Genomic DNA, 26,609 nt, shown 5'->3' with positions numbered 1-26,609 from the left:
TGGTTCCCCTCCCTCCCCCCGCCCCCCAACACACACACTCAAAGCTAGACTCACATCTTAACCTCAGAACCCCTGATGTGACCTTATTTAGGAAAAGGGTCTTTGCAGATGCAGAGATCTTGAGGTGAGATCATCCTGGATTACCCAGGTGGGCCCCAAATCCGGTGACAAGTGTCCTAATAAGAGACGCAAGGAAGAGAAACACATAGAAGGCGAAAGCCCTGTGGCAGCAGAGGCGGGGGCATGAGGGACACAGCCACAAGCCAGAGACACCTGCAGCCACCAGAGGCTGGAAGAGGCAAGGAAGCATCCTCACCTAGAGCTCTGGATGAAATGTGGCCCTGCCTTTCAGACTCCCGGTCTCCAGAAGAGTGAGAGAACACATCTCTGTTGCTTATGCCCCTAAAGTCATGGTACTGTGTCCTAGAAACCACTGGAAACTGAGACACAGGCTTTTCTTTCCCCAGCGGAGCCAGTCAAAACCCTTTTCCAGCACTCCTCCGTAAAGTTGGTTTAGACTTCCTCCTCTAAACTCCAAGCTACTCCAGACTGTCCCCTGCGTTCTCCTTCCTGGGTGTCTTACAGCTCAGATGTGCTGCGGGGGACTTTCTCGGGTCACCCTGGTTCTGGGTGCTCGGCACAGCATCCCTGGGGCTGTCAGCGTCTTCAGTGAGGGCGTCCTTTTAGAAAACACAACGCAGGACAGTCCATTGCCCGGTGTGTCCCCAGGACAGGGCTTTGCCTCAGGGCCAGTGTTCTCCCACAGAGGGGACCAGGGGTGGATTTGACTTCTCATTGATGTGTCTCCCGGCCTCTCCAACTCCAGGACACTTAACTCTCTCTGCCCCGAGACAACCGAGGATGCTTTGTGCTCAGCTTTGTGGTTTAAATCTTGGGACCCGGAGCAAAGCTTTCAGAATTCCCTAGCTCACGTACATGTACGGGGTCAACGTACGCCTGGAGATTTGAGCCCTTTGGCCGCTGCGGTGACCAGCGTGGCCTGGTTGGCCTGGGACTATCCTGGCTCAGCGCTCAGTGCAGGCAAAGTGGCCCGTGTGCCGTGGAAGGCATCGTTTCCTATGTGCTCTGTGGTGCGGGGAGGAAAACCCCAACCTTAACCTTAACCTATATCCCCCTTTTAATTTCAAAAGAGGCACATTTCTGTTGGAGAGGAGGCCCCTTTCCTTTGTGTCATTCCTCTCCTGGCTCATCTCTAGCCAGGAGATCTCTGGCCAGCCAGCCAACTCTGGCTCTGGAAGGCAGCTGTGAAGTCCTTTCTTTCTTAAAAAAAAAAAAGGTTTGGCTTTTCTCATTGTAGTAACAGTCCATCATCATGGCAGCCATTCCAGACAACAAAGGAAAGAAATTAAATTCACCAAGAATTCTGCCCCCCAGTGATGATGGGGATGGGGATGGTGGTAATCAGCAGTTACGGGGAGCTTACGGGTCCGGTGCTCTTCCAAGCTTTTTACATATATTAGCACGTTTCTTCAAAACATCTTCAAAATAATCCCTCTTTACAGATGAGGCAAACAGAGGCACTGGGTGTTTGAAATGAGTTGCCTATGGCCTCAAAAGTGCTGTTTGATTTTTTTCGGGTTCACATTTCCCCTTCTAATGTTTATTTATTTTGAGAGAGCGCCCAGCTGCAAGTGGGGGAAGGGCAGGAAGAGAGAGAGAGAGAGAGAGAGAGAGAATCCCAAGGAGGTTCCGCACGGTCAGCGTAGAGCCTGATGCGGGGCTTGAACTCACGAACTGCAAGACCATGACCTGAGCTGAAGTCGGACGCTTAACCGACTGAGCCACCCAGGCGCCCCCAGGTACATATCTTAAAATACTGCATAAAGCAGCAGGGATCCGCCTTGGGTCTTAGCCTTCAGCAGCTCCTAGATCGCATCCCCTCAGGGCACTGGTGTCCTTTGGGCTACATTTGAGTGTCCCAAGGAAGAATGAACGCCAGGGGTCCTTTGCCCCCGACTCACTGCCACTTGGGCAAGTGGAGAGCACTTTTTCTCTTGTTCAGTTTTCCATTTCCACCCTCTGGTTTCCTTCGTCAATCTTTGCCACATTTACATGCTCCAATACGACATTAAGTGGTATCGAATTTGATGCACGTAACGTGTGGAGTACCTGAAGGTTTCACGAAAGTTGTGTTTCATGGGGTTCCACGCAGCACACCCCGACTTCCCAGCGTGGCCCATTCCCCCAGGAGGGGGCTCACGGGTGGGGCCTCATCCCGAAGCCCGGAGGAGTGTCCCTGGGCTGGTCCTCCCGATTCCTCTGTCCTTTCAGGCCACCCTGTCACCTGTGGGGCCTGGGGAACGAATGAGAGTGGTGAGCTTCCCGGCAGAGCTGTGGAGGGAGGCCCAAGCATCCTCCCTGCCTTGTCCCTCTGGCTCCTACGGAACACTTTGTGCCCCTCCCCCACCCGGCATCCCGGGCCCCAGGCCGAGGTTAAGATCCTGCCCCTGTTCTGTTGTTCTCCAAGAGCGGCCTGTCTCTGGGCCCCCTCCCCCGCCCAGATGACGGTACTTTAGTGACCTTTCACATGAGTACTTCAGGCCTTTGTGCGGAGCGATCGGTCCTCCTGCTCCTTCTGTGGGAGGACACAGACGAAGGCATTACGACTCTCAGCCCGCACGGCGCAGCACGGGTGATGAGCCATCGGGGACCCTCGCAGCTCCCAGGAGAGGGTCACAGCAAGAGGGGGGGCCACGACGAGGGTCCCCTTCTTCCCAACCTTCAGGGTGACCACAACCTTCCACTGTGTGTGTGTGTGTGTGTGTGTATGTGTGTGGTATTACCTGCCTCTGTGTGTGTGTGTGTGTGTGTGTGTGTGTGTGTGGTATTACCTGCCTCTGTGTGTGTGTGTGTGTGTGGGGGGGGGGGGGGTATTACCTGCCTCTGTGTGTGTGTGTGTATGTGTGTGTGTGTGTGTGTGTGTGTGTGTGTGTGGTATTACCTGCCTCTGTGTGTGTGTGTGTGTGTGTGTGTGGTATTATCTGCCTCTGTGAGTGTGTGTGTGTGTGTGTGTGTGTGTGTGGTATTACCTGCCTCTGTGTGTGTGTGTGTATGTGTGTGTGTGTGTGTGTGTGTGTGTGTGGTATTACCTGCCTCTGTGTGTGTGTGTGTGTGTGTGTGTGTGGTATTATCTGCCTCTGTGTGTGTGTGTGTGTGTGTGTGTGTGGTATTATCTGCCTCTGTGAGTGTGTGTGTGTGTGTGTGTGTGTGTGGTATTACCTGCCTCTGTGTGTGTGTGTATGTGTGTGTGTGTGTGTGTGTGTGTGTGGTATTACCTGCCTCTGTGTGTGTGTGTGTGTGTGTGTGTGGTATTATCTGCCTCTGTGAGTGTGTGTGTGTGTGTGTGTGTGTGTGTGTGGTGTATTACCTGCCCGTGTCCAGCGTAAGGCCCTGCTTCCCCAACTGCAGAGCGGAGATTGCAGTCTGCTTCTGCTTCTGATTATGACTTGACCGTGTGACTCCAAGAAGTCATCCTATTTCCTTACACAGTCTCAGCTCTGCATTTTCCCTTTTCTCCAGGTCCATTAAGAAAGTGAGTTAAAAATACTCTCAGCTCCCTGGAGAAAAGTCCCGTGCATAATCCAGACTGTAAAAAAATGCAAACTGTAACACCATCACGAACTGTGTTACAACCGTTACTGTTCCTAGATCTTCTTGGAGCACTCTATCTCCTCATGCTTTGATAGACTATTAAAATAAAAAGAGACTGGACGCCTGGGTGGCTCAGTCAGCTAAGCGTCCTACTGAGGCTCAGGTCATGATCTCACGGCTAATGAGTTTGAGCCCCAGGCGGGGCTCTGTGCTGTCAGCTCGGAGCCTGGAACCTGCTACCGATTACGTGTCTCTGCCTGTCTCTGCCCCTCCCCCACTAGTGCTCTGTGTGTGTATGTGTGTGTGTGTGTGTGTGTGTATCTCAAAAACAAACATTAAAAAAATTTAAACATAGAGGTTCTTCAAAAAATTAAAAATAGAACTACCCTATGACCCAGGATTGCACTACTAGCCATTCATCCACAGAATACAGGTGTGCTGATTCGAAGGGGCACATGCCCCCCAATGTTTATAGCAACGCTATCGACAATAGCCAAAGTATGGGAAGAGCCCAAATGTCCATCGATGGATGAATGGATAAAGAAGATGTGGTATGTATATACAACAGAGTATTACTCGGCCATCAAAAAGAATGAAATCTTGCCATTTGCAACTACGTGGATGGAACTGGAGGGTATTATGCTAAGCGAAATTAGTCAGAGACCGGCAAATATCATACGACTTCATTCATATGGGGAATCTAAGATACCAAGCTGATGAACAGAAGGGAAGGGAAGCAGAAACAACAAAAAAAACAGGGAGGGGGACAAAACATAAGAGACTCTTAAATACAGAGGACAAACGGGGTTGCTGGAGGCATGGTTGGGGGTTGGGCTAAATGGGTGAGGGGCATTCAGGAAGACACTTGTTGGGATGAGCACTGCGTGTTATACATCGGGGATGAACCACGGGAATCTACTCCTGAAATCATTGTAGCACTATATGCTAACTAACTTGGATGTAAATTAAAACAATAAATAATAAAAAACAAACACAACTCATTATGTCAGACACTTGAAACCAACAAAAATTAAATATAAAATAATAAAAGAGAGGACACGAAATAATGCCAACCACATGATCCCAGCTTTGTAAGAAATAAAAGTATATGGGGCGCCTGGGTGGCACAGTCGGTTAAGCGTCCGACTTCAGCCAGGTCACGATCTCGCGGTCCGTGAGTTCGAGCCCCGCGTCAGGCTCTGGGCTGATGGCTCAGAGCCTGGAGCCTGTTTCCGATTCTGTGTCTCCCTCTCTCTCTCCCTCTCCCCCGTTCATGCTCTGTCTCTCTCTCTCCCAAAAATAAATAAAAACGTTGAAAAAAATTAAAAAAAAAGAAATAAAAGTATATGTTCTAATTATGTATACATAGAGAAACCAACCGGAAGGAAACAGTTGTAAATGTGAACAGGTTATCTCTGGGAGGTGGGATTACTCATGCTATACATTTTCTTCTTCTCTCTAGTTCAGCGTTTGTTTGAACTTAACATGAACCTGCATCATCAGGTTAGAATCAAAAAGAAACACTAATTACTGTTTTTTAAAAATGCTCATCTATAGTCTGCGTGAGTTCTAAAAGACCCTGGAAATGTTCTCTCCTCCTGTTCTGTTTGAAAAGGAAACAGTCACTGCTTTCCTGGAAACCCGGGATGGATTGTCTGAGAAGGCGTTTCTGACCTGACATCCCCTCGACCTTCTTCAGGTGACTTCAGAGAGGGACTGGAGTTTGCTGTCCCACCACCTGAGGCGATCCAAGGGAGAAAGGGCACGTTCTCTTTGCCTCATTCTTCTGCCTCTGAACAATCTGGCAAGTTTGTTTTGGCTTGCCACTCGGGGCTCTGTGCTAGAGAATGGGCAGAGGAGGTCTCCAGCTGAGTGTGGATGCTGCAACTTTGTGACCCCTTTGGTTGTCATTCCCTTACTCCCAAGTCGGCTTGGTCCACTGGTACCATGGCCAGAACCTCACCTTTGCCCAAAGGCACACAGTAAAGGGGGGCATCTGGTTAAGGTTGACTCTTCCACGTCTGGTAAATAGGTGACATCCGCCCAGCCCGCTGTCGCAAGCAGCCCTTGGAAACCTGAAGTGTGCTGTGTTCGTGTCCATCTGGTACAATCTCCTCCTCCGTCCAAACAGACGGAGCTCATATTATAAGCTCATATTATAAGCTCATATTATACACAAATTCTACAAACTGCCCAGCAACCTGTTACGGCATCTTTCTCTGACTCTCTCCTTCTCTCTCTGATCAACTAAAGCTTCAGATTATAAGGATGAGAATTTTGGTCAATTCCTATTTGGTTTTAATATTAAAAGCAACTTTGTGATGAACGTCTTGATACGTAGATCCTTAAGCCCTTGTGCTATGCCTATGTAGAGTAAATTCTTTGAAAAAGATTTGCGGGCTCAAGGGTGAGATCATTAATCATTCATATAAGAGTATATAACATATACGTTGTATAATATACAATACACTATACAATATACAATACAATATACAGCATCATAATGATGTATGTAATTTTTAAACATGTGTATTTATTTATTTTGAGAGACAGAGAGAGCGTACAGGTGGAGGAGGGCAGAGAGAGATAGGGAGAGAGAGAATCCAAGCAGGCTCTGCACTGTCAGCACGGAGCCTGATGCGGGGCTGGAACTCACCAACTGTGAGATCATGACCTGAGCCGAAATCCAGAGTCTGATGCTTATCTGACAGCCACTCAGGTGCCGCTGATATATGTAATTATAAATTATTATTATTTTTTCATATAAATTTTTATATGTCATTATTTTGCAAACATTCAAAATTTTACATTACTATATTATGTATATTATATTTATTACATTATATATATGTTATACATAATTAAACATAATAATATAATATAATAAAATAGAAATTATATATATAATTGTATATTATATATATGTATATGTATAAATTTGCTAGGGACTTTTATGAACCAAAGTTTAGATGTACTCAATCCTTGGCATTGAACAGAGGTAATCCTGTCTTTTAGACACTACACTTAATTTTTCCACTCAGGTCATGGATACTTGAAATTCTCCCAGGGATTCACTAAATGAAAAGTGCCTCTAAAACCCGCAACAGTTTATAGCCCCCACACTTCTTATGAGAACTTTCTTTCTTTCTTTCTTTTTAACTTTTTTTATGTTTATTTTGAGAGCGAGAGAAACAGAGCATGAGCAGGGGAGGGGCAGAGAGAGAGGGAGACACAGAATCCAAAGCAGGCTCCAGGCCCTGAGCCATCAGCACAGAGCCCGACGCAGGGCTCGAACTCACAGACTGTGAGATGGTGACCTGAGCCAAAGTTGGAGGCTTAACCCACTGAGCCACCCAGGCGCCCCGAGAACTTTCTTTAAGACGGGGGTCGAGAAAGCAAGCAAGCCTTCCAAAACAAAGAAGGAAGGAGGGACTAGCCTATATTGAAAACTAATTGGCTTGGAGTCCACGATGTAACACAGATCTGGACCTGAGTAGGGAGGAGGTTGCCTTTCACAGGAGTGAAGTTTGGACCTCAGGTGCTGAGTTCCTACAAGGAGCGCAGATGAGAAAGTAAGGCACTGGATTATTCATCCGACACTATTTTGTTTTGTTCTTCTTCTCCTTCTTTCTCCTCCTCCTTCCTCCTCCTCCTTCTTACTTTGACGCCCAATCTTGACTGTAACTACTCCGTTCTTGTGACCTTTTGCACCTTTTTCTCCTGTAATTCGAAAGAATAAAAAAATTCTAGCGTCCCGGAATAAGATAACTCCTCGCTCCTTCTTGCTACCTAAATGCGATTGGGGAATAAATACAGTGCACGTTCACAAAAAACAGTGAAGATAGAAAATTGTTTAAGTGCCAAAGAACTTTATCTATTGTGTTGCAGGCCAAGCTATGCCAGCTATATGTAAATGTAAGCAGTGGTCTGTGTTCATGTGTCCACTTTGAAATTGCCATCAGAATTTAATTCTGCCTTTGTGGTTAAATCAGGCCATTACGTTTAATCTCACTTAATAGTAAGAAACGTCCTTTGTTGTTTCTATAGCAAACATATTCTGCCCCTAACATATACAGCTTGGCATTCACACTTTGCTATTAATCCCCGATGGCTGATAATTGCTTCAACTCCAAGCCCTCTGTCCATTCACAGGGGCTGATTGCAACTATTCTTTCCCTATACATTAATGCACTGTTTGGGTCTTGCTTCTTTGGCTCAGTGAACCCCATCAAGCTGTCCACATTTTCTGGGCATGTGGCGTATTGTGCGATGTTAAATTAAATTCTGTGTTGACCCCCTACACGCCAGAATCTATTAGACCTGCAACTTAGCTGATTGACAAGCGGACTACTTTTCCGCTCAAAATCCCGCAATAAAATAAAAACAACAACCACAGGCCGAGTATTCTGTGTCTAGGCAAAGACTGGGGTCTCCTGACCGCTGTCTTGTTATTTCCATTTTCGCGGCCACCGCAGGAGCGATTGCATTATTGCCGCGATGCTGTTGCATTGATCCTCCGTTTGTCTGTTTCGTGATTTCTCCGGGAAAAATTATTAGACCCCAGGGGAGCACCATTAATTGCTTCAGGGTTTGCAATGACTTTCACCTTGATTTATTTCCCCCAAATGTTGTTTTAGGTGATGAGAGCTAGGGCTCCCTCCACCTGCTATGGGGTCCCATGAATTGCTCAGGCATAGATCTCTGAGGGCAGAGCCCCGGTTGGTGGAACAGCCTTCTCTCTTTCCTTTTTTGCAGCTAAGGTAACAGATACGGCTAATTTTAATGTTAAGCTTTACAAAGAAAAGAGGCTTTCTTTTCTGTCACCCATTCATTAGATGGGCGATAGTTGCTAAGCTTTTTATTGTGCTAATTTAGGAATACTGTCATTATCAATTGACTTTGTGGTTCCAAAAGTATCATTAGCTGCTTGTGTTTCATTCATATGAACCAGACAGAGTACCTGGAATTTGGCTCGTGGCTGCAGCACTTACAGAACCATCTGGTTCGGCCAATAGTTTTGCCTGGCTTTATCCAACTTCAGCCTCCCTGCTGCTCCGGGGGCTCTTGGGAAATCCATATCCCTATTGAAAACTTTGTTTTCTGATTATGAAAGCAACCTCATGAAAGTACTTTTATTCTTGTCTAGTACCTGAGTATGATCTACACGATATATACTTACGTAAGTAATAATCACATCAAGGGAATTATGTATTCATCACGGACAGATCTTAAAAGTTCAGAAAAACTAAAGAAAAAGGAAAAGCCATTCCAAATCCCACAGATAGGGCTGCTGTTCTCATTTTGGTGTATTTTCGAGATACGCTTTCCATCCCATAACTTACGTGTATTCAAATAGACTCAGTGTATACAAAAATACGTACACGTAACTTTAAAAAATTTCCAAAGGATTTTATCATGGTAAATGTCCAATAATTGAGGCACCGAAGCACATGTGCCACGGGGTGAAGACGTTATCTTATTTGTCAAATAAACTTTTCATTTTGGGGGCGCCTGGGTGGCTCAGTCGGTTAAGCGGCCGACTTTGGCTCAGGTTACGATCTCACGGTTTGTGAGTTCGAGCCCCACATCGGGCTCTGGGCTGCCGGCTCAGAGCCTGGAGCCTGCTTCAAATTCTGTGTCTGCCTCTCTCTCTGTCCCTCCCCTGCTCTCACTCTGTCTCTGTCTCTGTCTCTCTCTCAAAAATAAATAAGTATTAAAAGAAACAATAAAATAAATATTCTCCTACGTCATTAAACGTTCCTGTAAAATGTCGTTTTAATGTTATCTTTTTTTAAAAAAATATTTAATTTTATTGATTTTGAGAGAGAGAGAGTAGAGGAGGGGCAGAGAGAGAGGGAGAGAGAGAATCCCAAGCAGGCTTCCCTCTATCAGCACAGAGCCCCATGTAGGAGATCATGCCCTGAGCTGAAATCAAGAGTTGAACCCTTAACTGACTGAGTGACCCAGGCGCCCCTAATGTCATCTTTTTTTAAAAGAGGCAGCTAAAGTAACAAGTATGATTGCTCAATGAGTTAGGTTCTAACTTTTGATAGTGTACAATCGGAAAGCTGCTTCCAGAAAAGCTCCGGTGACAGGGGTAGGGTGTGGGGGGCATCCCAGGAGCATCCCTACCCTCCAACCTCAAATCTGCTGTGGCCATGCGATGCCTGGGGGGGGCATCGGCAGCGGAGCCTAGGCTGGCCTCTGCAAAGGAGATTCTGTGCGTGAGCAAAAGGAGTCCAGGTGTTATCATTTCTAACCTTTGTGGGGTTTTTTAAGTTTATTTATTTATTTTGAGAGAGACAGAGAGAGCGGGAGTGGGGGAGGGGCAGAGAGAGAGGGAAAGAGAGAGAGAATGCCAAGCAGGCTCAGCTCCGTCCCCAAAGAGCCTGACATGGGGCTCGAACTCACGAAACCTCAGATCATGACCTGAGCCGAAATCAGGAGTCGGGTGCCCAACCAACTGAGCCACCAGATGCCCCAATATTTTATATTCTTATAAAAAATTTCCCCCAATGACTTCATGAAATTGTATCCTATAACTTTGTTGTAATTATTTAACCCCATCTCACATTTTTGGACATTTAGGGTGTTTCCAGCTTTTTCTTATTCTGAAAGGGCCAGAGATAGTTTTTATTATAACATTTTTTCCTATTCTCGCCTATTTATATTTTCCTAGTGTATTTTTTCTAGAATATAATCTAATACAATACCATATACTTTAATGTGATGATTAGGTGTAACCGGGTGACATGTCGTATTCTTTCCTCAGGAAAAATCATCAAAACCAGAATTAAGTAGTAAGATCGAGGTTGCCCTGTTATACCTTTCTCAAGTGGTGTTTTGCAAAAGCTACAAAAAAAAAAAAAATCACATTTCACTGTTTTGGGTAGGGAAACCTCTGTGGAAGCATAATTCTAAGAAAAGAGGAGTCCTACCACGGTTTTGGGGACTCATTGATTAGAAGTTTCTGTTTAGTCAGCTGGGTAGCTACCCAAGGGCTCCCACACAAGGAGATAGGTACGCGCACGCGTGAGGTGTGGAACATGAACGCCGGTTCCCAAGGAACCGCCAAAAGGACTTGGCCAAAAGGAGATGAAAATACAAGCAAGGAGGTCAAGAGGGTTAATCACAAATTGTCATTTGGCAGGTCAGCCATCACATTGCTAGAACGGGTTATCAAACAGGTTCAGAAAACATGAGCAAGTAACGCCTGGGGGGCTCAGTCGGTTAAGCGACCGACTTGGGCTCAGGTCATGATCTTGCTTGCGGTCCGTGAGTTTGAGCCCCGCGTCGGGCTCTGTGCCGGCAGCCCGGAGCCTGGAGCCTGCTTCGGCTTCCATGTCCCCTTCTCTCTCTGCCCCTCCCCAGCTCGCTCTCTCTCAAAAATAAATAAAACAGGAAAAAAGAGAGAGAGAGAAACCATAGGCAAGGACAAGCAGTTAGAAGTAACATCATACTGTTTGCTTCGTCCCGCGGTCCTGGGATTCGGCCTTGCAGATAATACCGCTGTGGTGTCAGCTCTCAGTTTCAATAGTTTTGAGCTTGATGCCTGGGTGAGTTCACTCTTATTGATCTTATCTGCATTGCCTCTAAGCGATGATGACACCTGCTATCGTATTGAGTAGGAGCCGGTGTTTTTAGTTCTAGCTTACTTTACACTAAGTTAAGATGTGGGGTTAGACATATGATTAAAAACAAACAAAAAAAGACTCCTAAAGCATTTACCGGGTATAAAAAAAAGACTTTGAGAAATCCTCACATTTCTTTATTTCAGAACATAAAATCGGTAGCCAGAGGAGCATTGGTATGGGGCTCGATATTTAAATTCCATCAGAGAGATTCCTTAGAAAACTGGGAAAGTGTTTAATTTCTGGCAGGATTTTGTTTTCAGGTGCGCACCCGATCGGAGCGTTCGATTACGGCTGCTTTTCACTCCTTGACTCTAAGAGCGCCCCTTCCTCTCTTTCTCCACCCACCTCGGTCCTGTTTTCCCTTCCTTCTCCCTCTCACGTTTCTTTCAGGGTTTGCGTAACGTTCAGGCACGGAGGAGGCCAAGAGGTAGGTTTAGATCCGATCGCTGTGCAGGAGGAATTATGAAGGGGGGAGAGAGAGAGAGAGAGAGAGGCAGTCGCCGGTGCCTGAGTGATCGAGAGAGGTGTCTGGGAGGAAGCCACACCTGAGCCAAGCCCTGAAGGGTTTGTAGGGTTGTGGCAGATGGAGGAGGACAGAGATGCTGAGGTTGACAGGCCGGTGGGAGGAAGTGGCCAGGATGCGGGCGGCGGGGAAGGGAGGGGTTGGCAAGAATGTTACCTAAAGGTGAGAGAGGACTTGGGGAATAGCGGGGCCAAGGAGCTGGGAATTCTGTGTGTTTGGCACTCCAGCCTGCAGGGATGGGGCTCATCGGCCTGACAAATGTTGATGAAAAGCTCTCAGCAGAACGCCAGGCGTGTATTGGCCAATATGTTGGCGTGTCGGAGGCACTCCCGAGCTTTCTGTGACAGATGGAGAAACCCCCAACCAGGTGTAAGCGTCAGCCGCCCGTGTCACCCAAACACAGTCTCACAAAACACCCGGCTAAGGCACTTGCTTCCACCCAGCTGGAAGATCATTTTGCCAAGATAAACTTTGTCTATCGTGAGCCTGTTCATATCATTGAAATGACATGGCGCGATCTGGTCTGCTTTTGTGATGTAAATAATACCTGCTTAAAAAAAAAAAAAAAAAGCCTTGCAGGGCTCTATACCCCACCCCCCAGTCTCTGAGAAGTGGTGTGAACAGATCCCAAGTGATGGCTGGGGGTGGAATCTGAAGCCCCCAGCCCCGCCCCCGCCCCTGCAGGCCTGTGGGGAGCCCTTTGAGCCCCCCTCCCCCTCCACCTCTGCAGGCCTGCGGGGAGCCCTGTGAGCCCCTCTCACACGGGGCCTGAGTGAGATCAGTCATCAGAATAAACGTGTGTATGTTTAGGGACCCACAGACCAACTGGGAGCGCTGTACCCACCCCAGGAAACCGAGTGAGAGGTTCGAGGCTCGCTGGGTCATGAAGCACTTACAGCTCATGCAAGTGCTGTACCCACAACCTCAGCTTTGTACCCACAAATTGCAGCGACTTATCGTGGTCTCTGTAATCCCTGCCAATCTCCAGGCAGGAGAGGAAGGCAGCGCTGGGCTCTCCTGGTAAAGGGAGATGGCTGAAAAACAGGGGCGCCTGGGGGTGCTCAGTCGGTTGAACGTCCGACTCCAGCTCAGGACACGATCTCGCAGTTGTGGGTTCGAGCCGGGCTTCGGACTCTGCGCTGACAGCTCGGAGCCTGGAACCCGCTTCAGATTCTGTGTTTCCCTCTCTTTCTCTGCCCCTCCCCACTTGCGCTCTCCCTCTCTCTTAAAAATAAATAAACATTAAAATTAAAAATAAAAAAAAATAAAAGGGAGATGGCTGAAAAATAAAAATTAGAAAATTGGCATTAACTTTCTCCTTCTTTTTTAGTTTACAAATGCTAAGGCGAGGCATTGTGGGTCCCTACCCCTCCAGGGAGCATATCAGCTATTGTTGGCTGAACCTGTTATGGCTATTCCCAGGGTAACTCCTTGCATACACACAGGCTACACACAGGCTCCTGACTCCTTGCACTGACTCCTTGCATACAGACAGGCTCCTGACTCTGCATACACACAGGGTCCACCCTTCTGCACGGAGCTGGGGTCATTGCATAGGGGTTTGGAGGAGCCCCAAGACCCCAGGTTTTGCTTTGTGAAAAAGAAGTATCCATAATTTTTATATCCATTGTCTTAACCACCCCCCCATTCCCCAATCTGGTCACCTCCTGCAGGCCACAGGACAGCTGTGCACCCCAGGTTACTTTGAAATGGATGCCTCCGTAAATAAGACCCAAGATTGAGTTTAAGAATTTGGTTCAACTGAAAAATGTTAAGTCGGGAAGGAAGGAAGGAAGGAAGGAAGGAAGGAAGGAAGAAAGAGGAAAGAAAGAAAGAAAGAAAGAAAGAAGAAAGAAAGAAAAAAGAAAGAAAGAAAAAAGAGAAAGAAAGAAAGAAAGAAAGAAAGAAGGAAAGAAAGAAAGAAAGAAAGAGGAGGGGTGGAGGAAGGAAAGAAGGAAGAGAAAGAAAATAGAAAGAAAGAAATAAAAAGAAAAAGAAAGAAGGGAAGAAAGAAAGAAAGAAAGAAAAGACAAACCGAGTTTAAATGTTGGAAAGAGCCCAAGTTTACAGTTTAGCAAACCAGTGTTGTCCCAGAGCATCAGTAAGGAAGTTAGAGCAAGGACTGAGCCTTGGTATTTGTCATGATCACTTTGGCTTATGTGACTAGTACTGCTTATTTATCCATCAACCTGGGGATGATTTGTGAACTGAAGACAGAGGCACAGTTTAAAGGGATTGCAGCTCTCAGCTGCGTCAGCCTGCACATTTAGAGTGCGGGTCGTAAGCCCAGAGACCTCAAAGACCAGATGACCGGCTGGGGTCGCTGGAAGGGATTTGGAGACTGTGGCCTCAGCTCTAACTCCTGGGGCCATGCAGAAACTCGGCTAGTGTGACCATATCTGCCAGTCTTTTTCTGGATGTAACAAATCTGATTTTCAAATGCTGGCAACTACTAATTCATCTAAAACAGACAAACAACACATCCCTCCAGCTGCCTTCGCCCTACGGGCCACCTGTGGTTTGGAATGACCGTGACCCAGTCATTCTCAACCGGGTGCGCTCATCTGTGGAGTTTTAGAAACCATACACATAGGGCTCTGGGGTGGCTCAGTTGGCTAACTGTCCACGATTCTTGATTTTGGCTCAGGTCATGATCTCACAGTCATGAGATCAAGCCCTGTATCGGGCTCCGCACTGAGTGTAAAGTCTGTTTGGGATTCTCTCTCTCTCTCTCTCTCTCTCTCTCTGCCCCTCCCCAACTCATGTGCAAGCTCTCTCTCTCTCTCTCTCTCTCAAAAAAAAAAAGATAGATAGATGATAGATAGATAGATAGATAGATAAAAGAAACCATTTATATGCCCAACATATACCCACACTAAAATTCTTTGGGAAGGAAAACTAGACATGTGCCTGGTGTTTTTAACACATTAATTTTATTGTGGGAAAATTCCCGTAACATAAAATTTACTCTCGTAACTATTTTGAGGTGTCGAGTTCAGGGGCGGTAAGTTCATTCACCCTGTTGTGCAACCCTCACCACTATCCACCTCCAGACTTTTTCATCTTCCCAAACCGAAACTCTGTCCCCATTACACACGAACTCCCCCTCCCCCTCCCCCCAGCCCCGCCCCCCCATCCTGCTTTCTATCTCTATGAATTTGACCCCTATAGGGACCTCATGTTAAGTAGAAGTACAATATTGTGTCTGGTTTCTTTCACTAAGTGTAACGTCTCCAGGTTCATCTGTGTTGTTGTACGTATCGGAATTTCCTTCTTTTTTTGGGGGGGGGTGAAAAATACATTGCATTTTATTTATCCATTTAGCTGCGGATGGACATCCGGGCTGCTTCTACCGCTTGGCCATCGCGAACAGTACTGCTACGGGCAAGGATATATAAATATGGGTTGGAGTCCCTGCGTTCAATTCTGGACAGGCCAGAGGATGACAAAGCCCCCTGATGATTCAGAACTCAGGTGCTCTTTTAGAAGCTCTCTCATAACTGGTCCCATATCTGCCCTGTGTTTCAGCCATCTGACCTGTCACATCACACTACCTGACTGTTACAGGTGAACAGCGAGTCTGGGTGCTAGACTCCGCTTAACCGGACAGATAAGGAATCAGCCAAGGGAGATTGGCTAGCTCATCAAATCAATGCGGGGGCTGAGGAACATCCCGGGCAGGGGCATCTGATTGACGTTGCTTAGACCACAAGCCCAAGCTCTGGGTGCCCCGGGGCCGGGTGGAGGGAATATACGCGACCTGGGGCTTCCAGAGTGGCAGTGGCTGGAGACGCAGCCCCAACAGGAAGGGAATTCATGGTCATTGCTAAGCTGGAACCAGCTGTACGGGCTCACCCAAACGCCTGTGTGAGCCTCTTCCCAGCTCTGGCTTCTGGGACATCTCAGCGGTGGCTTGGACTGAGCCATGGTGGGAGCCTTTACACCAGGGGAAGGGGCAAACACAACAAATCAGGGCTCGGTTTTCTTTCTTTTTTTCTTTCTTTTTTTCCCAGAGAGCCAGAGCGCACCGATGGCTCATATACCAGACAGCCAAGTGACATGTGTCAACTATCCAGGGGAAATAATTAGTGATTTCTGCAAAAGAGGTTACTGAACTGAGTTGAAGGAAGGACAGAGAGAGAGAGAGAGAGAGAGCATGAGCAGGAGTGCGAGTGCCCATGAAGTCTGGATGTATATTCGCAGGGGTAAAGACAGCTGAGAACGGTACTATCCAATAGAAGTATAATTCAAGCCACATACGTATATGGAATCTTCTTTCTTTCTTTCATTTCTTATTTTATTGATTTATTTATTGATTTATTGATTTATTTATTATTTATTTGTGCTTATTTGTTTCTTTATTTTTAAGAAAGAGATGCAGGGCTGGCACATGAGGAAAAAAAAAGAAAAGCTCAAAAGCACATCACGTGTCCTCATTCGTTTTACTTTCCAAGTGTCTCTTGTGCACTTAAGCATCGTCTTTTGGGGTGTTTGGGTGGCTCCGTCGGTGAAGCTCCAACTTCGACTCAGGTCACGATCTCACGGTTCGTGTATTCGAGCCCCGCGTCGGGCTCTGTGCCGATGGCTCAGAGCCTGGAGCCTGCTTGGGATTCTGCGTCTCCCAATCTCTCTGTCCCTTCCCCGCTCATGCTCTGTGTCTTTCTCTCTCTCAAAAATGAATAAACATTAGAATTTTTTGAAAATAATGAACATTGTCTTTTCGTGCCCAGCCCTAACTTTATACTTTTTATATTTTCTTTTAAATTTTTTTTTTTTCAACGTTTATTTATTTCTGGGACAGAGAGAGACAGAGCATGAACGGGGGAGGGGCAGAGAGAGAGGGAGACACAGAATCGGAAACAGGCTCCAGGCTCTGAGCCATCAGCCCAGAGCCCGACGCGGGGCTCGAACTCCCGGACCTCGAGATCGTGACCTGGCTGAAGTCGGACGCTTAACCGACTGCGCCACCCAGGCGCCCCAATATACTTTTTATATTTTCAAATACCCAAACTTAATCTTATATTTTCCACTTTCTTCTCTACACATATAGGTGTGTACAATGTTAAATTTTCCAGTAGCCATGTTAAAAATGAAAAGAAACAGGTAAACTTAATTTTAATAATACGTTTTATTTAACCAGTATGTTCAGAATATTTCCACATCAGCATATAATCAATATAAACGTCTTAGTGGAACAGTTTACATTTTTTTCTTTACACTAAGTGCTCAGAATGCATGTGTGCCTTTTACGCCTACAGCACACTTCCATTCGTGGCTTTACATCAATAGCCACGTTTCAACTGCTCAATAGCTATGTGTGTCCAGTGGTTGCCACACTGGACATTAGAGGCTTGGAGCAGTTCAGGAATGGTGAACTGGGGTCTTCAGACCATCCCCCAGTGGTGGGTTATGAAGGACAGATGTGTTCCTCTCTTATAGATGTGGATATCAGAAATCCCAAAGTCGCATAAAAGTGAGTTATGTATGCGTGGGCCATTCTCTGGTTCATTCAGGTAGAAGGTGGGTCATTTAATACAGATCCTATGTTATGAACGAACCATAAATATTGCTGGGGATGTTGAACATAACCTTAAAAACATGAGCATGCGTGGAGTGAGACAGGAGGGAGAGAGGAGACAGGACAGCTGAGTCCCCTGTGTGAGCGCAGGTGGCAAAGAATTCTTACAACCTTGCCAGACCGGTTCTCCCCTCTTTCCAGAAGACATATCTACAATGTACCTCTGCCCGGTGAACGACTAGACCCTGTTTAAATACGTTCGTGGAAACAGGTGCTGTCTATATTGTCAGTCGGGAGGTTTCCTTGGGAGGCTAATTTGACTATGGCTGGAAGAGTTTTTCTAGGAACAATCTTAGGAAAGTCCTGTACACGTGCAAAGATATATAAGCAAGGAAATTCATTCGAATAATGAAAACAACTAGAGTGCTCGGCCGGGAGGAACTGGTGCAGTGATTTACCGTATGTCCATCCTGTGGAACACTCGGCAGCCACTAAAAATGAGACCTGTGTGTGTTGATAGATAGATGATAGATACATAGATAGATACGTAGGTAGATAGATAGATAGATAATAAGGGACATAAAAAGAAAGCCACAGTATATCTATAGTCACAGAAAGAAAAAAACAAGTTGCAAAACCAACTGAATCAAACACCACTGGGGCACCGGGGTGGCTCAGTTGGTTGAGCATCCGACTTTGGCTCAGGTCATGATCTCATAGTTCATGAGTTCAAGCCCCGTGTCAGGCTTACTGCTGTCATCACAGAGCCTGCTTTGGATCCTCTGTCCCCCTCTCTCTCTCTCTCTGCCCCTCCCCTACATTCTTTCCCTCTCAAAAATAAACAAACATTAAAAAAAAGAAAAAATAAACAAAACACCCTGAATAAAACACCATCTTCGTAAGAAGGCAAAAAAATGGTTTGTTTGTTTTTTTCTGCCTAGGCATCGAAAAGAAAATTTCAAAAAAATACCATCGGGTTACCTGAGGGTGCGAGGCTATAACGGGAGGCTTTAGGGAGGGCGGTTTGCCTTTTTTACTTTATATACATTGATGATGTTTGGAATTTTTTTTTTTTTAACATTTATTTATTTTTGGGACAGAGAGAGACAGAGCATGAACGGGGGAGGGGCAGAGAGAGAGGGAGACACAGAATCGGAAACAGGCTCCAGGCTTTGAGCCATCAGCCCAGAGCCTGACGCGGGGCTCGAACTCACAGACCGCGAGATCGTGACCTGGCTGAAGTCGGACGCTTAACCGGCTGCGCCACCCAGGCGCCCCGATGATGTTTGGAATTTTACAGCGAGCATGGGTTGTTTCTAGAGTCATAAGGGGACATAAAATAAGAAGTAGACATACTATATTTTACAAAAAAAATACCCAGTGCCGTGGAGGCTATCAGGACACACGTTCTTAGGCCCTGAGGGTAAGAGTGTAAATCACTCCTATCTTCCTGGAGGGACCTACTTGCCAACACGCCTTATCGATGTGATGGCCTTCAGGGTGTGACCCCACCGCTAGGGATCTTCCTGGGATAAACCGATAGAAGGCCTGCAGACGTGCGCACAAGGATGTTCATTACTTCGGGACTTACAGCGAGGGGAGAAATTCACGTTCACTCACAGGGAGTTACTTGGGTCAGTCTCAGAATAGACGACGACGCGATCCAGGCCAAAATGGTGATGCACCAATGTGTTTGTTGGCAGAGAAAGCTGTCCAGGGTCTATTGTCAAGGGAAGAAAGCAGGTTACAAGACAGCAGGTTTGTATATTTCAATTCTGATGTGTATCATGCATTGGCCTATGTGTATAATACTTCTGTTGAGAAGAAAATCTGTAACAATATATAGCAGGGCATTGCTTTCTCGGAGTGGTGAGATTATAGACAATTCCGATTTTCTTCTGCATTCTTTGTGAAATGGTCTAATTTACGTACCTCGTCTAATCCTTTTATTATTTCAAAAAGTCACGAAGAACTCGCTTAATTTTTTTTCCAGCCAGTTTCAAAATTTCCCTCTGTTTCTCTCAGAAGTATTCTGAGGTATATGGAGCGCCTGGGTGGCTCAGTCGGTTAAGCGTCTGACGGCGGCTCGGGTCATGATCTCACGGTTCGTGAGTTCGAGCCCCGCATCAGGCTCTGTGCTGACAGCTCACAGCCCGGAGCTTGCTTCCGATTCTGTGTCTTCCTCTCTCTCTGACCCTCCCCCTCTCACGCTTCGTCTCTCTCTTTCTCTCTCAAAAAGAAATAAGCATTTAAAAAATTAAAAAAGGAAGAAAAGAAATATTCTGAGGTAGAAATCGTGTATAAGCCATCTTGGCACCTGTGAGCTATTACCGTGCTGTGTGGGGCATGGGCTGGGACCCACTGCCTGTGAATCTTGTTTCGAAGGCTTTTAATACTGTTGCAGTTGCTATGAACCAGGGGAGGTCGTCTGACCTAGGATGGCCAAGTATAATTCACAAAGTCTCATAAGGGCTCTTTTCAAATTTTGTGTGTGTGTGTGCGTGTGTGTGTTCTGATTTAAAAAATGAACTTAAACCAGTTTTTTCTTGGGTGGGGGTGATCATTCCATTGGAAGAGGCTACTCGTGCCCGCATTAGAACCAAGCATGGCTCTTTCGAAAGCCACGGCAAACATTTTTCAAATGCATGTGTTGATTTTAAAAATCTGACCCGTGTAACATTGACTGCATTCAAAGACTCGCGGACAACCACGACATCAAAGATTGGCCGTCTATCCCTTGTCCTGCCGAACCATCTCCCAGGGTTGAGGGTTTGGGCCGGAGTGTGTAAGGATCAGGCATTGATTGCTCGGAAGACAAAACACCTTTATGTTACCCAGTTAAGCACTGGGGTGATGTGGGATCGTGTTCCAAGACTCCTTATGTTTAATGTCCAAATGTGCTCTGATAGGGCCACCCCAGGACTCCCTGCATGGAGTCACCAGGCTTCCAGGCCAAGGTGACACCCCTCCAGGGGGAAAAAGCCAGGACTGAAGACCTGGGCCCAGCCCAGGGAGGTGCCCCCTCCCCGCAGGGCTTCAGACATCGAGGCTGGAAGTTCTGCTCAGCGGGGCTGACCACAGGGCACCGGCTCAGTCCAGCTCCACACGCGCCTTCCCCCTTGTTGGGCTGGATTCCCTCTGCTGCCCTCCACTGTCGACCCCAAGCCCTTAGCACAGGCCAGGCACCAAACAGCATGCCCAATAAAATGCTCACTAACAGTGCTGACCACTATTGCTGCGGCTGTGCTCACGGGCACCGTTTAATCTGGGGAGGTAAGCACCACTATTGGGCCCATCTTACAGATGAGAATATAAAGGCTTAAAGAACTCATGTATAAACCTGCACAAGGGAACAGACAGCTAGGGAGGGAGGAGCAGGGATTAGAGTCAACGCTGCCCCTTACACCCCTGTTACCTCACCCCCACCCTGGGATCCCGGCCAGGGACGACACTGTGGCCTCATGGGTGACATGGGGGTCACCCATGCCGGGAGGGGGTCAGGAGGCTTGCCTCCGTAGCTGTGCTGGAGTCTAGGGGAAAAAAAAATCAGGGACGCCGGTCCTGTCTGTATTTAAGCCTTTCATACTTTGTTCATCATGTATTTCCGCATCAATTTTGATTTTTAAAAATGTTGTATTAAAATATTCTTTACTGTGTTAACTGATTTTTTTTTTTTAATTTTGCTTTCAAAGAAAGTGCCACACTGGCCCCACATTAACCTGGCCCTCCTTGTTTCTCGATGCTGTAGGTCCTCATAAGGCCAAAGTAGCAAAAAGCAGGTCTAATCTGTATTTCGCTTCGTGAGACAAATTTGCTTACTGAGACTATTTTGTCTGTCTGTGCGTTGTTGACCGGTTGAAGATGGATGAATGTAGGTAATAATTATAATGTATATTATAAATACGATAAGAAATAGATGAAAATATTATAATTATAATATATATTATAAAGAATTATGATTAATGAGTTTGAACCAAACATAATTACTATTGAAAACTCAAATATTTTTTTTTCAACGTTTTTTTATTTATTTTTGGGACAGAGAGAGACAGAGCATGAACGGGGGAGGGGCAGAGAGAGAGGGAGACACAGAATCGGAAACAGGCTCCAGGCTCCGAGCCATCAGCCCAGAGCCTGACGCGGGGCTCGAACTCCCGGACCGCGAGATCGTGACCTGGCTGAAGTCGGACGCTTAACCGACTGCGCCACCCAGGCGCCCCTGAAAACTCAAATATTAATAAGACTTCCTCCCTCCCTTCCTTCCTTCCTTCCTTCCTCCCTCCCTCCTTCCCTCCCTTTCTTCCTTCCTTCCTCCCTCCTTCCTTCCTTCCTTCCTTCCTTCCTTCCTTCCTTCGTTCCTTCCTCATTTTAACCAGTGCTTCTATCGAGGCACATTCCTGCTCTAGAAATCTGCTTTAGGCACCATCCCACGAACACAGACACTATTCTGAGACCTGAGGGCCGTCTTGGCACCCGGCAGGCAGCCACCGGGATAAGGGCAGAGGAGGCCTCCTCAGCCCCACCCCTGTCTCACTGGCGGGAAGGGCCAGCACCTTGCAGGGAGCCTATCATAGGCCCAGCTGAGTTCTCTTCAGCCTCGGTGCCCAGAGGATGACTCAGCCAGTGATTTCATTCACCCAGCCTGGTGTTTATGCCACAAAATGAGTTGATACTGTTTGGAGCTGTCCTGAGCTGACGCTATGCAGGGCAGGGGGGTGGGGGTGGGGGGGGGGGGTGGAGAAGCTCATCCAGTCAGCTTGTGGCCTCTGTGACCAAAACAGCTGAAATGTTGGGGCTTCTGAGGGACTCACTGTCTACTAGTCAATAGGTGAGGAGGAGGAAAATCCCAGTGTCCTCCCTCCCCCTCTACCCTGGAGAAGCATTTTGGCCTCCGTGGAGGCTCAGCTTGGAAGGACGAAGCTAGCGTTGGATTCCATAGAAGAAACCCCACAAAGGACGCCAGCAGGTGCAAGTTACAGCCAGGAGGAGCTGGGGGTGGAGGGGAAGACAGCTTTGCTCATTTCAGACAGATTTCTACCTGGCACCATCAATGCCGTTGCCCTGGGCCCATCCATAAATTGCAAGAGAAGACGGAAATGGTTGCGAGCCCGCCATGGCTTTCTAAACAACCATTCGCAGTACACAGAGTCATGTAAGTCACGTATTTCTAGCCAGTGGAATGAATTGCATGGGAAAGAAATCCCCATTACAACAGGCGCCGTGCTAACGGTTTACACGCAGTGCCCCATTTGTGTCCCGTGAGGAGGGTCCTGAGACGACCAGATCTCAGAGATCCAAAGGCACAAGTGGCCCATTCAAGGTCAGGGGGCCGGCGAGTGGAGGGAGCACTAGCAAGGCACAGCCAATGGGCAGTGCACATCAAGGCTTCACGGGGAAGAGAAGAAAGGAGGGCAGGGAGGAGGATGGGAGAGGGGACCGGAATTCGATCGCCCTGGAACACAGCACGGGTTCCCAGGAGTGGAGGGAGAATGAAGTGATTCCTTTCTCCTGTCTTTCCCGTGGATGGGGGTCCGGCACCACCAGCAGCCTCTGCCCCCGCCCCCCGCCCCCCGCCTCTCCCACCCTGCTGCCCAAGCAGGCAGGTCTGTGGTGGGAGCTAACGACTCTCCATCTGAGTCGCTGTGGGTCTGTGTGAATATAAAAGACCAAAGGTCACCTTCTTGGTGCCCTCAAAGCCCTTAGAGCCATGGATTCCATGGTCACGAGTGATATCAAAAGTCGTCTAGGGGCGTCCGGGTGGCTCGGTTAAGCGACCAACTTCCGCTCAGGTCATGATCCTGTGATGTGTGCGTTCGAGCCCCGCGTCGGGCTCTGTGCCGACAGCTCGGAGCCGGGAGCCTGCTTCCGATTTTGTGTCCCCCTCTCTCTCTGCCCCTCTCCTGCTCACACTCTGTCTCTCAATAATCAATAAACGTTAAAAATTTTTAAGAAGTTGTCTAATATAATTTATTTTATTATTTTTATGGGGGGAGTTTTTTTTTTTTTTAAGTAGGCTCCACGCCCTATGCGGGTCTTGAACTCACAACACCAAGATCAAGAGTCACATGCTCTACCGACTGAGCCAACCAGGTGTCCCTAGAAGTTGTCTATTAGAGGCGGTGCTGCGGCGTCCAGCTTTTTTTTTTTCTCCACTGGCGGTGAGTGCAGTGAGAATTGTGGCGTTTACCTCCTGGCCACGACTGTCCCTGACGGAGCACAAGACTGTAAAGAGCCAAGACTGTGGGGAAAAACATCACTAAAACTGCCAAGGGCAAGCAAAGAAACAGAACAAAGACAGTAATGACAGAATACTCCCCTTACCCGGTAAGGTGGAGAAAAAGACAACAAATTATCTTCAAACGTTTTCTTTACCCATTCTTCATCTGCGCAAAGTATTTCTTAAGGTCTGAATTGGACGATACTTAACGATCACTACCGTGAAAACCTTTTTTTTTTTTCCTTTGGTTTTGCTTTTCGTTTTTTGCCTGGATGCTCGCTGTGATGGAAGGACCAGGGGCACATAATGTGTTCAAAGGTGCAGGCTACGTGGCCACTGTCTTCTGCCCCAGCCACATCCCTGCGTCTCAGTGCTGTCTTTGCTTACATCGGCCACCACCAGAGCTGGAAACATGGGAAATGACTGTGGGCTGGGACACAGTGAAACCTCGCCGTCACATTGATTAGATGCGTTCCGGGTAATATCGACCTGATGCAAAGCTGGATGAAGAGGCAGGTGGGAGAACCACAGCCTTGACTGCTGAGGAGGAGGAAGGGAATTTAGGGAGGACGACCCACGGGGGCCGGGGGGCGGGGAGAGGGCGTCTCCCTCTTCCAGACAAATCTTGATTTCTTTCAGCGTCTGGCTTCTATGACCTCCCTCAACCAGCCTCCGCTTCCTGAGCGTTTACCTCCTCGTGCTTCAGTGTTCTTATCTGTGAACTGGTGTAAATCCTCGTGCCATGAAATGAAGTCGCGCATGTAAAATGCTTAGGCCACTGCTTGGCCCCTGATAAACACAGCGTTAGCTCCGGCCAAGGCCATTATCATGGGTATTCCTAGCTGCGATACGCGGCCACCTCTGCTATGAGCTGGTCTACCTTCCCACCTGCCTGCCCCCAGCTGAATGAGCTTCTCTCTCTCGTTCCCCAGATGAGTGTTCTACTCTGATCTTGTTAGTTTGGAGTCTCTTGGTTGTTACCACTTTGTCATTCTCTAAGGAGGTGCCCGGATTCCTTGGGACACAACCGCCCTTCCTGATCCCAGGGCTCCCCACCTCCAGCGAGCGTTTTCTCCCCAGGTCCAGTCACCTACCTGTGGCTGGTGCTTCCTGTGCCATGCCCACCGTCAGGGGTGCCCTGTCCTCTATCCCGGGGTTTGGTGGCAGCCAGGGCTTACACTTGGCAAAAAAAAAAAAAAAAAAAAAAAAAAAAAGATGCTCCCATTGTTGAGAAAATCGGAGCCCATCAGCATCAGAACACTGAGCATCTATGTGGAAACCCTGAGGGACCCCGCAAAAGAGAAAGCCCCCAAGACACCGTTTTCCCTTTCAGCCCGCTGGCCTTGCCTGTCAGGTGGCTGCTCCCTTGCCTTCTGCAAGTTTTGCTTTCTGAAACCCCGATGACAAACATGTAACCATCAGACGTTCTCTCAAAGGATTTGCTTCGCCTCTGCTGCTCTCTGTCACGGGTCTGGGCCTCCCTCGGGGCTAGGGGGCAAGGCTGCCGGAGAAAGTTCAGGTGACCGAACTGCGGCCGGGCACCTGGCAGGGGATTGGCCGTGCGGCTGCCTTTTCTGGATGCCACTCCGTAGGGGCAGACCGAGAGCCGAGCCAGAGACGCTGGAAATGGCCAAAGGCCACAGATTTTCCAGGAGGCGGGAAGAACGTGTTCGTCTCTTGCCACAATTGCCGTTTCCGGGACATTCTGGTCCCACCAAGGCAAACCAAGGAAGTAGCTTCTGCCTCCCCAAAGCAGGTACTGGTCCCTGGCTACCTGTGTGGCCTTAAGCCTGTCTCCTGAATTTCCCAGGCCTCAGGTGCCTTATTCAGCGGGGAGGAGGGTGGACAGATGACCCCGGAGTTCTCTCACTCCATGAGCACTCTGTGGGATTTAGAGATATGATTGTGGCCTTTGTCCCGGGCAGGGGCCCACCTGCATGTTCTGTCCTCTGTGGTCATTGACGAAGTCTGAGTGAGGGAGAAACGCACTCCCTTTGCTTTCAAGCCAGGTAATCCTCCCCCTGCCCACCCCTCCCCCCCCCTCCCCCCCACCCCAGCATCAGGCAGCCTGTAGTGTTTAAGGACGTGGACTATTGACCTGATTGTCTTGGGCTCACAGCCTGAGCTCTGGCCCTTCGGTATTAGCCGGACACAAAGGGGAAAGTTCTCTGATGGGGCAGCTAATCCCATGTGGACAGAAAGAATTTGGCTTAATTTCTGATCAGACATCTCAGCTTTTATGCTGGGCTTAGTTAGAAGGGACGGAATGGGAAGTGCTTGAAGCCATCTGCAAGGTCTCCATCCATAATGAGGCTCGTCTGTGTGTAGATAGACGAATGGCTTTCTACTCTTTTTTTGTTTGTTTGTTTTACATCTTCAATTTGGTAGCAGAAGCTGGGCGCTGCTTGGAAAAAAAATATTTCCCTACAACTAAAATCTGCTTGATAAAAGTGAATTTGTAGTTTTGGAAAAAACACGCCATTTTTCAGACGTTTGCTTCTTGAGCCTACTTCGGTAGAGGCGGTGATCTCCTTATTGAATGCTTACCGAGTGTGCAGAAATGGAAGGGGTAGTGAGTGAGCCTGACGGTGCCTTCTGGAAGGGGTGCACTTTCCCAATAGATGTGCTCTGCGCCATGGTGAGAAAAGGCATCGGGTTTTTCGTGGCTCTTCCTAACCATCACCTTGTTCTCAACGAACATCACCTAAACATCACCTTGTTCTCAAGGTCATGGAGCGTTCTTGTGCGGCAGAAAGAAAAGCCTTTTCTCTTGCTGGCTTCTAGGAGGTCTGGCTAGCAGGCTGGGGCTCTGAGTATTGACCATTAACACGGACCCAGCCCCTCCTGCATACCAGGAAAGTCCACAAAGGCTAGGTGGGTGACCCGAACCAGACGGGCACGTGAAAGCAGTTTTGTCGATAATCTGACCTTTGGAAGATTGACGTGCTTCCCATGCTTGGAGTGGCCCTCTTCCTTCATGGGGACATTTACCGCCTAAGTCATATGTTTCTCAAGGTGACATTTTCATGCCTGCCGTAATCCGTGTGCCTTAGAGGAGAACATCTGTAAACAGACCATCACTACGGGCTAGGTCAATCCCATGGT

At 47.8% G+C, this 26,609-nt stretch overlaps 1 protein-coding gene across 2 annotated transcripts in view; it reads right to left on the bottom strand.

Annotated features, from left to right (window-relative positions):
- Window positions 1–582: 582 nt before the first annotated feature.
- OLIG1 (oligodendrocyte transcription factor 1) overlaps window positions 583–26,609 on the bottom strand; it is a 30,445-nt gene continuing 4,418 nt past the window's right edge. The window contains exons 2-4 of one of the 2 annotated variants that reach the window (XR_007155467.1): window positions 20,642–20,647; window positions 4,552–4,557; window positions 583–595 (exon numbers count right to left, since the gene is read on the bottom strand). The gene's annotated coding sequence lies outside the window, so the exon portion shown is untranslated. Of the gene's footprint in view, window positions 596–4,551; window positions 4,558–14,106; window positions 14,118–20,641; window positions 20,648–26,609 lie in introns of those variants that run through there. The other variant, XR_007155468.1, reaches the window with a different exon arrangement.

This window comes from Prionailurus viverrinus, chromosome C2 (assembly GCF_022837055.1).
Source record: "Prionailurus viverrinus isolate Anna chromosome C2, UM_Priviv_1.0, whole genome shotgun sequence".
Lineage (NCBI taxonomy): Eukaryota > Metazoa > Chordata > Mammalia > Carnivora > Felidae > Prionailurus > Prionailurus viverrinus.
The sequence above is the reverse complement of the archived record's forward strand: the minus strand, read 5'-3'. Positions and strand labels throughout refer to the sequence as shown.